Source organism: Neomonachus schauinslandi, chromosome 1 (genome assembly GCF_002201575.2).
Source record: "Neomonachus schauinslandi chromosome 1, ASM220157v2, whole genome shotgun sequence".
NCBI lineage: Eukaryota > Metazoa > Chordata > Mammalia > Carnivora > Phocidae > Neomonachus > Neomonachus schauinslandi.
In genome coordinates, this window is record NC_058403.1 from 135708560 (window position 1) to 135724745 (window position 16186).

Genomic DNA, 16186 nt, shown 5'->3' on the forward strand with positions numbered 1-16186 from the left:
GAGAAGCAGGCTTCCCGTGGAGCAGGGAGCCCGATGCGGGGCTCGATCCCAGGACCCTGGGATCATGACCTGAGACAAAGGCAGATGCTTAACGACTGAGCCACCCAGGCGCCCCACAAATGAATTTCTTTTTAATGGGCATCTCCTTAAAGTACAGATGTCCAGATCCTACCACAGATCTATGGAACTAGAGTCTCCAAGGGTAGGATCTGGCTTCTGAGTATTTAAAAGTCTTCCTGAATGATTCTGAAACATTGCCTACAGCCCAGCCATTGAGAATGTCTGGACCAGATGACATCCCAGCACTACCATTCTACAGGATTATAATATGCAATTGATTATAGATCACTTATATCTCTACTCCTTGTTCTCCTGTAACATGGCTGGTGAAATTATGCCAACCAGGTATTCAGTGAACATGCAGACATTCTCAATAGCTTGGCAGCTAGTGCCTTCAGAGAGCTGCACAGTTGGTCAGGGATACTTTTATTTTCCACCCTAAGGGTAGGGGTTGGCACCTTCAGAGTTACAAAGTGTTCAAGATGTCTCTGATGTTCTTCAGTATTCCAATTCCACACTCCCAGGGATGACAGGCACATAAATTAATGTCTTAAATTCACCTGCAGAGCTGACCTTTCTTGCAATGAGGCATCCATGAAGGCAACACACAAGGGCGACATAAGACACTTCAGTTACCTGCCTATTGAAACACAAGAAAGACATTGTGTTGGCCTCTGGGGAAAAATTCATTCAAATCCTGCCTCTCTCACGATGGGATTCATGGCAAGTTACCTAGTCTCTTGTGCTTTGGATTCATTGCCTTTAGAATGGGGAGAACGTTATCTCATTGAGTCACTCTGAGGAGTAAATGAGTTTAATACATATAAAATGCTTAAAACAGTGTTTTGCACTTAGATTGCTAACCACTATTATTAATTACAGCCAGGAATATCACCTGTGTGGTGACTCAAAATCAATAACAGGATGGATAAATATAAGCTTACCACAAATTGCAGCTTTCAAGAAAGCTTGATAAATGTTTTAAAGACTATGAGATCAACAATAGAGTAGAACATAATTCCCCTTTTCACATTATAAGAATGGTCATATGAATACTGTCAGCTGAAGGGGTGAGGGTCACAGTATCCACAAATCTTAGTGAAAATTGGTTTGAACCATCATCACTCCCCTAATTCCACAGTTTATGGGAATTCAAGCCCCCATCCTACCCCAAGAATACCTTTTACAACTTTATGTGACCACCTCAGACTCCAGCCTCTTCCCATATACCATGTCATATTGCCCTTGGCAAGAAATATAGCCCTTTCTTCAATTTATATTTATTCCTATGAGCATTCATGAAATTAATGGGCTTTGCTGGTAATTTGGGGGGAAGATGAAAGAGAGGTTTACCTTATATCCGTGAAAACCACCTCCCTGGTCAATAGATACAGTCATCCTGAACTATCCTGCGACTCAGTCCTGTCCAATAAAACTTTCTACGATGATGGAAATGCCCTACTTCTGCACCCTCTCTACAGTCAGTACTAGCCACGTGTGGCCTTTGAACACTTGAAATGTGGCCAGTATGACTGAGAAAGTGAATTTTGGATTTATTTAATTGTTTTTTTTTTTTAAGATTTTATTTATTTATTTGACAGAGAGAGACACAGCGAGAGCAGGAACACAAGCAGGGGGAGTGGGAGAGCGAGAAGCAGGCTTTCTGCCGAGCAGGGAGCCCGATGTGGGGCTCGATCCCAGGACGCTGGAATCATGACCTGAGCCGAAGGCAGACACTTAACGACTGAGCCACCCAGGCACCCCTCTTTCACTTTTTAAAGTTTATTTCTAAATATTTTCTTTTTTATGCCTTTGCAAATGTGATTGTTTTCCTAATTGCCTTTTCAGATAGTTTGTTGTTAGTATATGGAACACAAATGATTTCTGTATGCTGATTTGATATCCTGCCATCTTACTGAATTCACTTACCATTTCTAATAAGTGTGTGTGTGTGTGCGCATGTGTACGTGGAGTCTTTTGGGTATTCTATATATAAGAATATGTCGTTTGTAAACAAGAACAATTTTTTTTTTAAAGATTTTTATTTATTTATTTGACAGAGAGAGAGAGAGCGAGAGCAGGAACACAAGCAGGGAGAGTGGGAGAGAGAGAAGCAGCCTTCCTGCCGAGCAGGGAGCCTGATGTGGGACTTGATCCCAGGACCCCGGGATCATGACCTGAGCTGAAGGCAGACGCTTAACCGACTGAGCCACCCAGGCGCCCAGGATTTATTTAATTTTAATGTCTTTAAATTTAAATAGGCCTATGTGGCTGGTGGCTACCATATTTATAACACAGCTCTAGTCCCTGCCTGGCAACCTCATGAGCTTTTCACCCCACAGAGCCCCAGACTCTCTCCACCTTTCTCGCTCTTCTCACCGTCTTTTCAGACCTTCCCTGAACTCCTGCCAAGCAATCCGTACTTCTGCCACGATGCTGCAGCATCTGCTGTACCCGCTGACACTCGTGTCTTTGAATCTCTTCTTATTATGTGACTCTTGGCAAGTGACTTAATGTCTTTGAACCTCAGATTCATTGCCTCTAAAATGGGGATCATAATAGTCACCATCTCATTGAGTTGAACTGGGAATTAAATAAGCCAATACATATAAAGTGGAATATATACCCCAAATGGGCTCAGCACATGTCGTCCCAAAGGAAGCCATTTTTAGGGGCGCCTGCGTGGCTCAGTCGGTTAAGCGTCTGCCTTCCACTCGGTTTATGATCTCAGGGTCCTGGGATGGAGCCTCACATCGGGCTCCCAGCTCAGTGGGAGTCTGCTTCTCCCTCTCCCCCTGCTCATGCTCTCTCTCTCTCTGTCACTCGCTCTCTTTCTCAAAAAAGTAAATAAAATCTTAAAAAAAAAAGAAAGCCGTATTTATACCTAAAAGGAATCCTGACGATAAAGGTTAAGAACTAAAAATTTTGCCTTTTTCATTACATAATTGTAGGCAGCACTGGCCACATGCAGCTATTTAAATTTAAACTTTAATTAATGAAAATTAATATTCAGTTCCACAGTTGCACTTAGTCACATTTCAAGTACTTGATAGCCCCATGTGGCTAGTGACTATCATATTGAACATGCAAGATACAGGAAAATTCTACTGGACAGCAACAGAACATCATTATTATCTCCTAGTACATAAACTCAAGAGAGAAATATCCAAGATAGGTTAGAAAACCAGTTACATTGGGGATACCGATCAACAGCAGATATGTCCTGTTTATCACTCTCACTCTCTCATTCTTGCCAGCCAACCTGGATTCCCACATTTCATTTTTCCCTTTTACCCCTTGCTCTCCCATCTCGACAGTGCTAATGAAATGTATTTAATAAATATCAATAAAATATTGTAGACTTAATTTCCAATGTTATCAAGAATACTTTCTTTAGAATTTATTTTCGTCTAAAGCTTCACAGCAGATGAGATTATGTCTTTCTTTTTATTAATACTAGGTCATATCTGGCAAAACACCAGGCATAATCCTATTCATTTTCCGCAGCCATAGCACAGCTAGGCACAATAGATAATTTAATGAACATTTTTTATTTAGTCCTGTTTGCTCACAGGTTGACAGAGGCCGACATAAGATGGTGAAGGGGAGAGAGGACCCAGTATGTGTGAGTATATGTGACACAGTGTTCAGATCCATATATATCTTTTGTTATTAATTGTAGTTGACAGAAGCTTGTCTGGGCAGTTAATGAACGTTCTCTCATTAAGCTGCTATTCTTTTGGGCATCTGCTCCAAAGGGAAATGTTATCATTAGTACAAGATGGAAACTTTCTTCCAATGTACAGAAACTTATCCTTAGAGCACACAGTATTGCCCTGGATGTTTTTCTGAGTACTGAGTGCCAGAAAACTCCTGTTTTAATCTTGGTGAGAGTACAAATAAGTGTACTTGGTAGAGAAAAGGTTAACATGGCCCATCATCCTGAAGAAAATGTAGTTAGTACTTGTTTTCACGAGAAGAAAACAAAAACAAGTAAAGGAAGTCTTTTAATATACTATTAAAATAAATAATGAAAATAAAAACAAGTAACTATCAATCTTCAAAAATAAAATTTAGCCACACATTTTGGGTGTTTTATGTGCAAATGGAAAGGTATCCAGATGCAAACCCAGATGGTTTCAGTCAGATTCTGTCAATCCTTACGAACGACGTGGCCTCGGGCAAGCTACTTCTCTGAGCCTTTGTTTTCAGACATCTCTCCGTGTCAGAGTTCGATCACCCACTCTTCCCTCTCCAGGTTGAAGAATATCTTGGGGTCAGTTTCCCCAGGAGACAGACTCTGAGAGAGAGATTTATTGGCAAGAGTTTTATGGAAGAATGCCCTTCAGAATACCTGTGGGGACTAAAAAGGTAGGGCTGGGCAGAAGGAGAAATTGGGTTACAGCGAATGGCAACAGTGTTCAGTTGATGCCACGGAAGCTCGAGAGTTGGGATAGCACTTCAAAGTTGTCCCAGATGGAGACAAGAGGGCCTGGCCTTGAACTCCACATTGAACAGTCATGCTATGAGGGTTGCCCTTTGGCTAATGGCAATTCACAGAGAAGGATGTGAGCTGCCAGTGTTCCCAGCAGCTGGGGAAACGAGTGCCTAGGTCCTGAAGGAGAGATCCGGACAGCATCGACTATAAAGAAGGAAGCCCATCTCATTTCCTGCTGCAGGGTAGTAGCCATTTCATTCAGGTGTGTGGGCTGACCTCTGTGACCCAGGCAAGGCTATCACAAGCATCAATCACAAGTGAGTGATTAGGAAACATTCCCAGAACAAACCAGTAGATAGGTGAAACCAGGGAAGGAAGGAGGCCAGCAACGTTATCAAGCAAAATCCTACAGCTGGTCACTGGCTCAATTCTACAGGGAAGCTCTGACAATAGTTAGTATAGGTCCTTCCTCAGAGTTACCCCCATTAGGGGCCCAGGGAGTAGCATAATATACCCCTGCACCTATTAGCCATTGGTTAAGGACTGTGTCTGGGAGAATTTAAATTCCTAGGTACTCCCAACCCCCCAAGTGTAAGCAAATTGGGATTCCAGACACTTGGGGCAACCCTTCCACAAAGACACACATGCTGGGAATGAAAGCATGCAGGTAGCCTGTGTGCATTAACATGGCAAAGGGGTTGGAGAGGCTGTGGATGGAGAAAGCCTGGGTTCGTCAGTGGTTCTTAACCCCAGGTGTGGTATTACTCGGGCAGCAGCTGAGCTCAATTGTTCTACTTCTGTGTCACTGTCTACGCTCCAAAGTAGAAGAGGAGATAATCAGATTTGTTAATCACTCCTTTTTTAGCATGATAACACATTCTCCTATAAGCAAATGCTTACAGAAGAACACACACATTTACATTTCTCCCAAGGACGAGCAATAATTTTTAGATCAGGGCAATCCTGATGGAAACTAACAAAATACAGCATCATTATCACTACTGGAACTAATCTTGGATTCATCCCACAGTTTTTCACAATACATCATCTTCACGTCCAAGTAGGTTTTTGAAATACAGCACTTTTTAAATCCATATACGCTATTAGAGAATTTATCCTAAATCACATATGCTTATTTGCATAATATCAGGAAAGTTCCTTTCTAGTTTAACCTGTGAACAATAACTTTCTGAATTGTTTCAAAAGTAATTTTAAAGAGCTTTTTGCAATGATATTCCATACAAGTATTTATGAGATCATATTCCCTATAATAATAATTATAGCTGTGTTAAATTTCTTTGCCTCCTTTTAAAACTTGTACCCTATTTCATCAGATGACTTCTATTAACAGCTAAGGCTCATGTTAAGGCTAATACCTCATTCCCAAGTAGTACTCTGTTGTTCAAAACTTAAAAATCAAGAGAGCCCTGCAGTAGGAGAAACATTGTAAGGACTTGGATATTAGGCAACTCCCTCTTTTATGGGGGACAATTTGAGGGTACAATCCCAACTCTAAAATGATAAACAAAATGAAATTACCACATTAACCACACTTAAATGTTGGTGCCCATGTGCAAGTGGGAAAAGGGGGCTATTAGACAAGCATACAAGCTTTATTAGACCTGCCGTGAATTGGCTTTTTTTCTCCACCTTTTTCTTAGAGTTTCCTATAACTTTATTGATCTTCTCTACAAATATAATACTAAACAGATTTCTATGCAAAGGCTGAGGAATAAGGTTTATTCTCTTTCACCACATGGCCATTTTGAAGAAATGCCTTACGTATGCTATCCAGTAGCAATATGATCTCATTCTTGAAAAATCTTTCACTCATAAGTGAAAAAAATGTAGGATGTATGTAATAAACACATAATTTTCTAAATGTCCAGATGAGATATATATATTTGTTAAAAACATGATTTATTAAAAAAAAATCATAGATAATTTAGAAAACATTTGCAAAGACTGCTCTGTGGGGACATCAGGCTAGAAATTACTAATAAACTAGCTTTTTGTTTATCTTGCTCAATAGGTAAAGCATGGAAAGTATAAATATATTTATATTTGGTCAAGTACATACAATTTAATAGTATTCAGGGATTTTAAAAAAGATTACAATCTAAATTGGAAGGTATACAGAATTACTTGTAATTTGTGGAAAATTAAAATTTTTGCTCAGTTTGCTCAACATTCTATTGTTGAAATATTTGCTTTGTTTCTAAATACCTTATGGTTAAGTGTATAAATTACTATGAAACACAAAAAACTTCTAATCACTAAAAAAACCTGCAGTGAGCTTAGACAAATTGGCCCAGTTATAACTCAAATTTCTTATCTGCAGAAAGGAGAGACACAATGTCTTATCGCCTGCATTTTATCTGATTTTGATTGGGAATTCGAGCTATGTTTCTTATTCTGTTGAAGACATAGTGAAACCAGACAAAGGATCTCAAGGTAAAGAACAGGAAACGGGTATTGATTTCCTTTATCCACCTCAGTCTCTTCGTATCTTTTTGTATTGTACTATGATGGATTAGGTGGACAGGCCAGCAAATGTTTAACATTTGCTACCGATTTGATGGGCTTTGGGAAAAAAGGATTTGAGGCATGGGCTAGTAGAGTCCTTAAAATCAGGTCTGGGTCAGGCTGATAAGTACCAAAGCATATGTTCCCTATATCAGAAGGCTCTAAACCTCCTACCTAATCTCTTACTTGGCTTTCTGTAGCGCGTGCACACGTGCACACACACACACATCCCTCACTGAAATAAATACTGATGTTTTCTTTTTTTTTAGATTTTATTTATTTATTTGAGAGAGAGAGAGCAGGAGAGGGGGGAAGGGCAGAGGGAGAGGGAGAAGCAGACTCCCCACTGAGCAGGGAGCCCAATGTGGGACTCAATCCCAGGACCCTGAGATCATGACCTGAGCCAAAGGCAGACGCTTAACCAAAGAGCCACCCAGGTGTCCCTGATGCTTTTCTTAATATAAGATATCTTTTAATCACTTCTGTCTTTCTTTTCTCCGGAGTAAATATGATCATCAAATTATGCTGTCTCATTCTCATCTATAATCTTCCAGGTCAGTTTTTCTCAAAGTGTAGTCCATGAAGACAGTGTATCCAAACCATATAGGATAAAATGCAGATCCTGAAGGAACTGAAGCAGAGCCTCAGGGAAGGGGCTCAGGAACCTGCATTTGCCCCACAAGAGTCTTGGGCACATTTAAGTTTGAAAATCACCACTACAGCTTGTTATATGGGATTTAAATGCTAAAGTAGATAAACGACCATACAGCTCTTCCAAGAGCTATCCCACACCTGTAAAAAAGAAAAATGCAAGACTAAGTCAAGGTAGTACACAAGCTTCCCCAGCCTCTGGAACAGCCCAGCCCGCTCCTCCTTACTTCTTTAAGGGCTTTGCCATTCTTTCTCAGCAGTAAATTATTTACGACATAATTAAGCAGTCATTGTCTGAATGTTTCCAGTCCCTCATCCTATCCCATTCCACCTTTCTATTTTCTCCTGATAGTCTTTGTCACTCCTTTTAGGAGAGTGATGTTCAACAAACTGAAAAACTAAAGACAAAATAATTCCAGTAGAAATGTCACAGTAGAGTGAATGGCTTTGTACCAGATAGCATCTAGGCAGTTGTGCGGCAGGAAGTCTGTTCTAGCCTCCTTCCATTCCCACCCGCCCCCCCACTGCCCCGAGTCCCTCTCCTTCCAGCCATCCAGCCACCCGAAGGATGTCACCAAAATAGCAAGTCACCCAAACTTCCTTCTGGAACAGTGCGTCTCAGGAACCACATCTTTTGTGTTTCCCTTCTTCCCATGAAAACTGTTCTGCCTTCTAGGTGAAACAAACAACGAATCAAACACCAAAAAATTTTTCTATTTCGGTGTTTTTCATCATGCATATAATTTTTCTTTTTAGATCAACTTTTTTTTTTTAAAGATTTCATTTATTTATTTGACAGAGAGAGAGGCAGGGAGAGAGGGAATATAAGCAAGGGGAGCAGCAGAGGGAGAAGCAGGCCTCCCGCAGAGCAGGGAGCCCAATGCGGGGCTCAATCCCAGGACCCTGGGATCATGACCTGAGTGAGAGGCAGAAACTTAACAACTGAGCCACCCAGACACCCCTCCTCCGTTCTGTCTTTATAACACTTTTGTGCTGCCTCACTTGGTACACATAGTATTTGTTAACATATTGAGCTTCTTTTTTTTTTTTTTTAAGATTTTATTTATTTGACAGAGAGAGACACAGTGAGAGCAGGAACACAAGCAGGGGGAGTGGGAGCGGGAGAAGCAGGCTTCCCGCCAAGCAGGGAGCCCCTTGCGGGGCTCGATCCCAGGACCCTGGGATCATGACCTGAGCCAAAGGCAGACGCTTAACGACTGAGCCACCCAGGCGCCCCTAGATCAACTTTTTTGAAGTATAATTACGTAGAATAAAAGTCAGCTCTTTTAAGTGTACAGTGCAAAGGATTTTAACAATATACACCTGTGGAACTGTCTCCACACTCAGACTATTTAATATTACTCATCCCCCCAAGAGTTATCCTCTTGCCCCTTTGCAGTTAATCTCACCCCACACCTGACCTCCCAGCCCCAGGCAACCACTGGTCTGTTTTCCATCACTGCAGATGAATTTGCCTGCTCTAGAGTTCATATAGATGGAACCATACTATGGATACATTTGTGTCGAACATTTTTTCTCCCAGCATAATGCTTTGGAGGTCCATTCACGTTGTTGTATGGATGGATATACAAGCTTGTTTATCCATTCTCATGTGTATGGACATTTGGGCTATTTCCACTTTAGAACTATTATGAGCAAAGCTGGTATCACCATTGTACACAATTCTTTCTGGGACATAGATTGTCATTTCTCTTGAGTAAATACTTTGGAGCAGAATATATGTGTCATATGGTAAGTTTATATTTGGCTTTTTTTTTTTTTCCTTCAGCTAAGACAGCAGAAGAGATGATTTACTGTACACGTGTTACATCCAGCCACAAATGAAAACAGAATTAGTCCCGAAAGTCACAGGTCCAGGGCAAAGGACCAAAAGGGACTGTTTTGGTATGAACAAGGCAGGTCTCTTCAAAGGTGGTCGTTGCGATCAGATGGCGATGGTCTAGAACCCTTGAATCAAGCTCTAAAAAGTAGGCATGCAGTCCAACAATTGGTACCAGCGCCCCTGGCCTCTGGCTTTCCTTCTTTCTGCTCTTGTGGCTCCATGGGTGCACAAGTTAGCGGTTTACTTGGACCTCTGCCTCATCTTTCTTCTTTTACGCTTCAGCCTGCACATTCGCTTCTTCCTCCACTTGGCTCTCATGGCGCAGACGTTTCCAAGAAGATGGCGCTCTATATTTGGCTTTATAAAAAAAACCTGCCAAACAATTGTCTAAAGTGGTGGTATAAGTTGTTGAATCACTATATTGTACACCTGAAACTAATACAACAGTATGTTAACTATACTGGAACTTAAATTAAATTAAATATACGAGAGTTCCAGTTTTCCCACATCCTCATGAACACTTAGTATTGTCAACCTTTTTACATTTTAGCCATCTGGAAAGGTGTATAGTGGTATCTCACTGTGATTTTAGTTTGCATTTCTCTGATGACTTAATGATGATGAGCATCTTTTCATGTTCTTTTTATTCTCATTCATATAGTTTTTTTCCCTAAGGTATCTGTTAAAATCTTTTGCCCATTTAAAATGGGTTATTTGTCTTATTACACACACAATACTTTTGATACTGAACTCAAAGGACCAATTCTGATGGTAGGCATCAGACATGGTGGTAAAGAGTGGAGTCTTTTTTTGTATGTAAGAGATGGGATTTTACTCCATAGAAACTATAAATTACTGGAACCTAGGCTTAAATTGCCCCTGCTTTGTTTTGGTGTAACACAGTGGTTAGGCACACAGACTGGAGTTGTTCAGCCCAGGCTCACATGCATGACATCAAGCAAGATGCCCAATCAATCCGTGTCTCAGTTTCCTCTGCTGTAAAATGGGACAATGTTTAGCTCATGGGTTTCCTGTGATATATAAATGAGGTCATTTAAAGCACTTTGAATAGTCCAAATATGGAGTAGCACTCAGCAAATGTTTGCTGTTATCAGGAGGAAGCATCTGGGTTTTGTTAATTTAAGTGTTCACTAAACAAGATTTCTTTCCAGAATCCTTGTCTATATATATATATATATATATATATATATATATAATCATCTCTCTCCTCCAGTCCTCAATTCTGTTTCTACAACTTTTTCTAGATAAGCAGTGTCTGGAGGTTTATTTTCCTCTGGCTCTTGGGTGATTTACAAAAGCAATGGCAGAGAGGGTAGGTTTTACCTGAATGGGTTTAAATTTTATATCAGTTTGTATCTATTTGCTCCTTGGAAGCCTAATTCTTTTTTTTTTTTAAGATTTTATTTATTTATCCGACAGAGAAAGACACAGTGAGAGAGGGAACACAGGCAGGGGGAGTGGGAGAGGGAGAAGCAGGCCTCCCGCTGAGCAGGGAGCCCGATGCGGGGCTCTATCCCAGGACCCTGGGATCATGACCTGGGCAAAAGGCAGAGGCTTACCAACTGAACCACCCAGGCTCCCCAAGCCTAATTCTTTTTAGAATTATTTCAACAAAGTCCTGAGATGACTTAAAACTCAAGAGAGGGAAGAAAAACTAGACTCATCCCAGCACGAAGCTAGGAATAACACTTGACAATCAGATTGTTTTATGTCAGGGCAGAAAATTAGTTGCCTCCAAGACAAATGGAGGAAGTGAAACTTAACAGCTTTTGGCTTTGAACTTCAGGAAGCCCTAAAAATTCCTGAAAACACATATTAAATGAAAAAGAAAGAATTAAGATGTAGTCGATTAATAGAATAAAAGACAACCACAGGATCATCTCAAAAGACACAGAAAAACCACATGATCATTTCAATAGACACAGAAAAAGCATTTGAAAAAATCCAACATTCATTCATAATAAAAACTCTCAAACTAAGAATAGAAGAGAACTTCCTCAACCTGATAAAGGGCATCTATAAAAAACCCACAGCTAACATCATACTTAATGCTTGAAATATTGAATGCTTTCCTTCTAAGATCATGAACAAGGCAAAGATGTCTGCTTTCACCAATTTTATTCAACTTTGCACTGGAGTTTCTATAGCTAGTGCAATGGAATAAAGTTCTTTTTAAATTAAGGGCATCCAGAATGGAAAAAAAGAAGTAAAACTGCCGTTAACCATAGATGACGTGATCCTATATGAAAATCCAAAGGAATCCACAAAAAAATTTCCAGAACTAATAAAGGACTTTAGCAAGATTATGGAATCAATATACATAATTAAATGTATCTCTCTGTATGTTAGCAATGAAAAATAAGAAATTAAAGTTAAAAAAACTGATTCCTTCACAATAACAACAAAGAGAATAAATACTTATTGAATAAATTTAATGGAAGAAATGTAAGACTTGTATGCTGAAAACTATGAAACGTCATTGAAAGAAATTAAAGAAGACCTAAATAAATGGAAAGACATTTCATGTTCCTGGACTGGAAGACTAACTATTTTCAAGATGGCCACTCTCCTCATATTGATCTATAAATTCAATGTAATCCCTATCAAAATCCCACCAGCGAGGCTGGAAAAATGAGTATCCTTGTTAGCTCGCTCCTCACTATTGTTGCTGCCCAAAGCAAAAACAAATGGGAAGCGCCAACCACAACATGCCCTCTTCTCTTCTCAGTCCCTGGCTCTGCCTTACACCATGAGGGGCTTTATGGGCAGGTGGGGTGTGTGTGTGTGTGTGTGTGTGTGTGTGTGTGTGGCCACCCTTCCAACCTAGGGTTCTGCACGATGGAAACATAGTCCCCGTTCAGGACAGACCCAGGGCAGAGATCCAAGCAGTTGCTACGAAAAAGAGCCATTTGGGCAGATAATTCCACGGTTCTGTTTGCCAGATGCATGGTCTAGAAGCAGAGGCAGGGGCTCCAGATGGACACATTCCCTTGGCCCCACAGACTTATTCATAAGGGAACCAGAGCTTTTCTCAAAAGCAAGGCTTCTCAGAACTTTCATATGCAAACAAGTCACTGGGATCTTATTAAAATGTAGATTTAGTAGGTCTGAGGTAAGGTGTGATGGTCTGCGCTTCTAACAAGTTTCTGGGAGAGGCTCTGCTGCTGGTTTGTGGACCACACTTCCAGTAGCAAAGCTGTATAAATCAGTGGCCCGGATTAGGGACCTTACTTGAGCTGTGGAATGGGAGTAACATCTATGGGAGTGAAGGGTTGCTTCAGTATCATCAAACCTCTGCCACCTAGGTGATGACCAACAGTGAGCCAGTAGTGTTTGCAGTTCTGGCTCTTGAGGTTCACAGGGTACTGGCAAGTTAGATATCAACAAGTGCAAGTCATTGTATAAAAAGGAATAGACAAATATATGAGGCACATGTGTGAAGCAGCAGAAGCAAGTGATGTCTGAGCAGAGCATTGAAGGATGCAGTGGGCTTCATAGAGAACAATGAGGGAAAGGGGATTCCAGGCAAAGGGAATGATGTATCTGTAGCAGACTATATTTTCCAAAAATGGCTGCCCCAATATCTCTAGTCCCATAAAACCTTCTAGAAACTTGTCACTCCCCTATCAAGAGATGAAGTTTAATTCCCTTCTCCTTGAATCTGGGTGGATGTATGAGGTCTGCCATGAATACAAGGCGGAGGGATGACACTATGTGATTTATGAGGCTATATTAGGAAAGAGTATGTAGTTTTGTCTGGTTTTCTTGGGATGCTCGCTTTTGGAACCCTGCCACCATACAGTGAAGAAGTCAAGAAATCCATGGAAAGTCCCTGTGGGGAGGAACTGAGGTCCCCACCCAGGACTGCTGTGGAGCTCATAGCCAGCAGCCCGCACCAGCTTGCCTGCCATGTGAATGAGCCATCAGGAAAGCAGGGCTTCCAGCTTTCAAGGAAAGTGCTCCCAGTGACACGGTGTCATGAGGAGATAAGCCATTCCCACCAAGCCCTGACCACAGATTCATGAGTGAAATAAATGATTGCTGTTGTTGAAACTACCAACTTTGGTTTGTTATGTACCAGTAGATTCCAGGAATAGTATCTAAAGGTAAAGAGGTATGGAACAGTCTGGTGTTTTAAAACATGACATCAATAAGAGCGTGTTTATGTATTAGAAATAAAAACTATTAGAAATAAAAACATAAACATTTGGGAGATGTTGGGAATGTTAAAGTTGTAGTATGAAAGGAAAGAAAGGTTAGTAAACAAACCATTAATAATGTAAATGTAATGAAGTTGTACTGTGTAGTTAACCATGTTTGGATTAATTATTATGCATGGCTCTGTCAGAAAATATTCTAGATATAAATGTAAATGTATTTCTTTAACAAAGTTTTCTTGTGGGAAAAAAGTACATTCTTATTGAAAAGAAAATACCAATAATTTGCTGTTGTGTGTGCTCTGTAGATGAAGCCCAAGTTGATAATTTCCAAAAGAAATCAATTTACAGTTTTCACTACCAAAATGAAAGCATAATATAATTTCAAAAGCAATTGAAAAACCTACCTGACTTCTTTTATCCCTATTCTTGGGATAAAAGTACGTAATTCTGACCTGCCGTCCATACCTGCTTTTTTCCCCCCAAAAAAACACATCTCTAAGAGAACCAAAGGTTTCTGGAAGAGGTAAAATTTGTGACTATTCTTTAATGCTGACAACCTTATTTTCTAGAGGCCTGAGGAGCGGTGTGGGTGTATGCTAATTTGAGAGATAAAGATTTAGAATGTACTGAATAGATATGCCAAGATTATTTCCTAAATGGTGGGTCTCCTAAAAAAAAAATTTATTATTCTTTGACCCTAATCTAATGTTAAATTGAAAAGCTATATCCCCATGCAACGTGGGAATTTATATTACATTTAGGAGTTCAGAATCAGAGATTCTTGGGCTGGAGATAGCAGGTGACAAACAGCTTCCTTCTGCTCTGGGCTAAGCTGACTCCTCCTGGAAGATTGTGTTCAGTTCCTGACTTTTTTGTAAAGAGAAACATAGACAAATTCAAGTGCATTTAGAAGAGAGTTATTTAAATGGTGAGGGAACACAAACCTGTGTCAGAGGAGGGACAAATGAAGAAAAAGGGGATGTTTACTTTAGGGAGGAAACAACTCACGGGGCATGTTAGACATTTTTTAAATAAAGAACAGAGCTTTCTTGCCGAAGAGCTGTTAGTATTATTGGATAGCCCAAAAGCATAATGAGGAAAGGATCAGGAGACAGTGTAGGGGCGAAGAAGGTCAAAACTGTTCAAAGATGGAGTCACCTTTGGTGGGGGGAGAGGTCCCATCACTGGAGATCTCCAAGAACATTATTTTGAAAGAATTCTAAATCAGATAGTGGTTGGGCTAGACATCCTGCCAAATCCTTCCCACTGTTGCCAAGACGTTTAAACTCCTTCAGAATCCCCTGTACCATTTCTCTGGGAGTCACCAGGTGAGCTCCCACATGTGCTTATAACACAGTCCCTTCTTTCCTGCCAATGCCTCCCTGGGCCAGAGTTGCCCTTCTGTGCAGAGACATCACACTGCTGGCTCGCACACTCTTCCACCATACTGTCGACTCCCTCAACTTGGGTGACTTCCTCCCTTTCTTGTGTTATACGGTGCAATTGTTGGCAATCCAGAACCCCATCATGTCAAATGTATTTTATGTGCAAATAAATAGCTCTTAGTTCTTAGTCATGGACATTTCCCCGCCTTGGACTTAACTAACCAGTCTACAGGGACTTGAGTTGGAGGAATCAGGGAGCAACAGATTTTATGTCTTGCTTACAATCAGCTTTATTCAGAGTGATGTGCTCATTGTCTGTAAATAAATATTCTAGGTCTCCAATCCTTTTTTTCCGTTTGGTCTGTTCTTCTCAGGAAGCTCCTTGCTTGGCCCCTCATTTAAATATCCCCTCCCTAAGGGCATACCTGACCTTCTGAATCCCAGATTAGACTCAAGCTGTAGTCTTGTCTTCTTCTTCTTTTTTTGTTTTTAAAGATTTTATTTATTTACTTGACAGAGAGAGCGAGAGAGCACAAGCAGGGGGAACAGTAGAGGGAGAGGGAGAAGCAGGCTCCCTGCTTGGCAGGGAGCCTGATGCGGGGCTCGATCCCAGGACCCTGAGATCATAACCTAAGCTGAAGGCAGTCACTTAACCATCTGAGCCACCCAGGCGCCCCTGGCCTTGTCTTCTTATCTGCCCCCACCCTACATGAGTCCACGATGGACGAGTGAGAACAAAAAATGAGGAAAATAAAGATAACAGATGAAAAAAGATTTCATAGAAGGGGGAGGGAAAAGAACAATGTGGCATGGATGGCTTAATTAAAAATTGTGAGTGAATTAAAAAACTACATTATGATGTTTATACTACTAAATAGTGTGACTGAAAGAAGTACTCATGTAATTTAGTGGTAACAATGTAATTGGTCATCCTCCACAAGATTGCACTGATAAAAACCTAGCCTATATATCAGAAAAAAATATCCAGCAGCTTGCTAGAAGTATTTGCAAAACAATTTTTATTACTCATTCAATGCTAATTATACATTTTGAGAGTCAAATTAAGAATAAATTATGTATACATGATATAAAGATATTTACA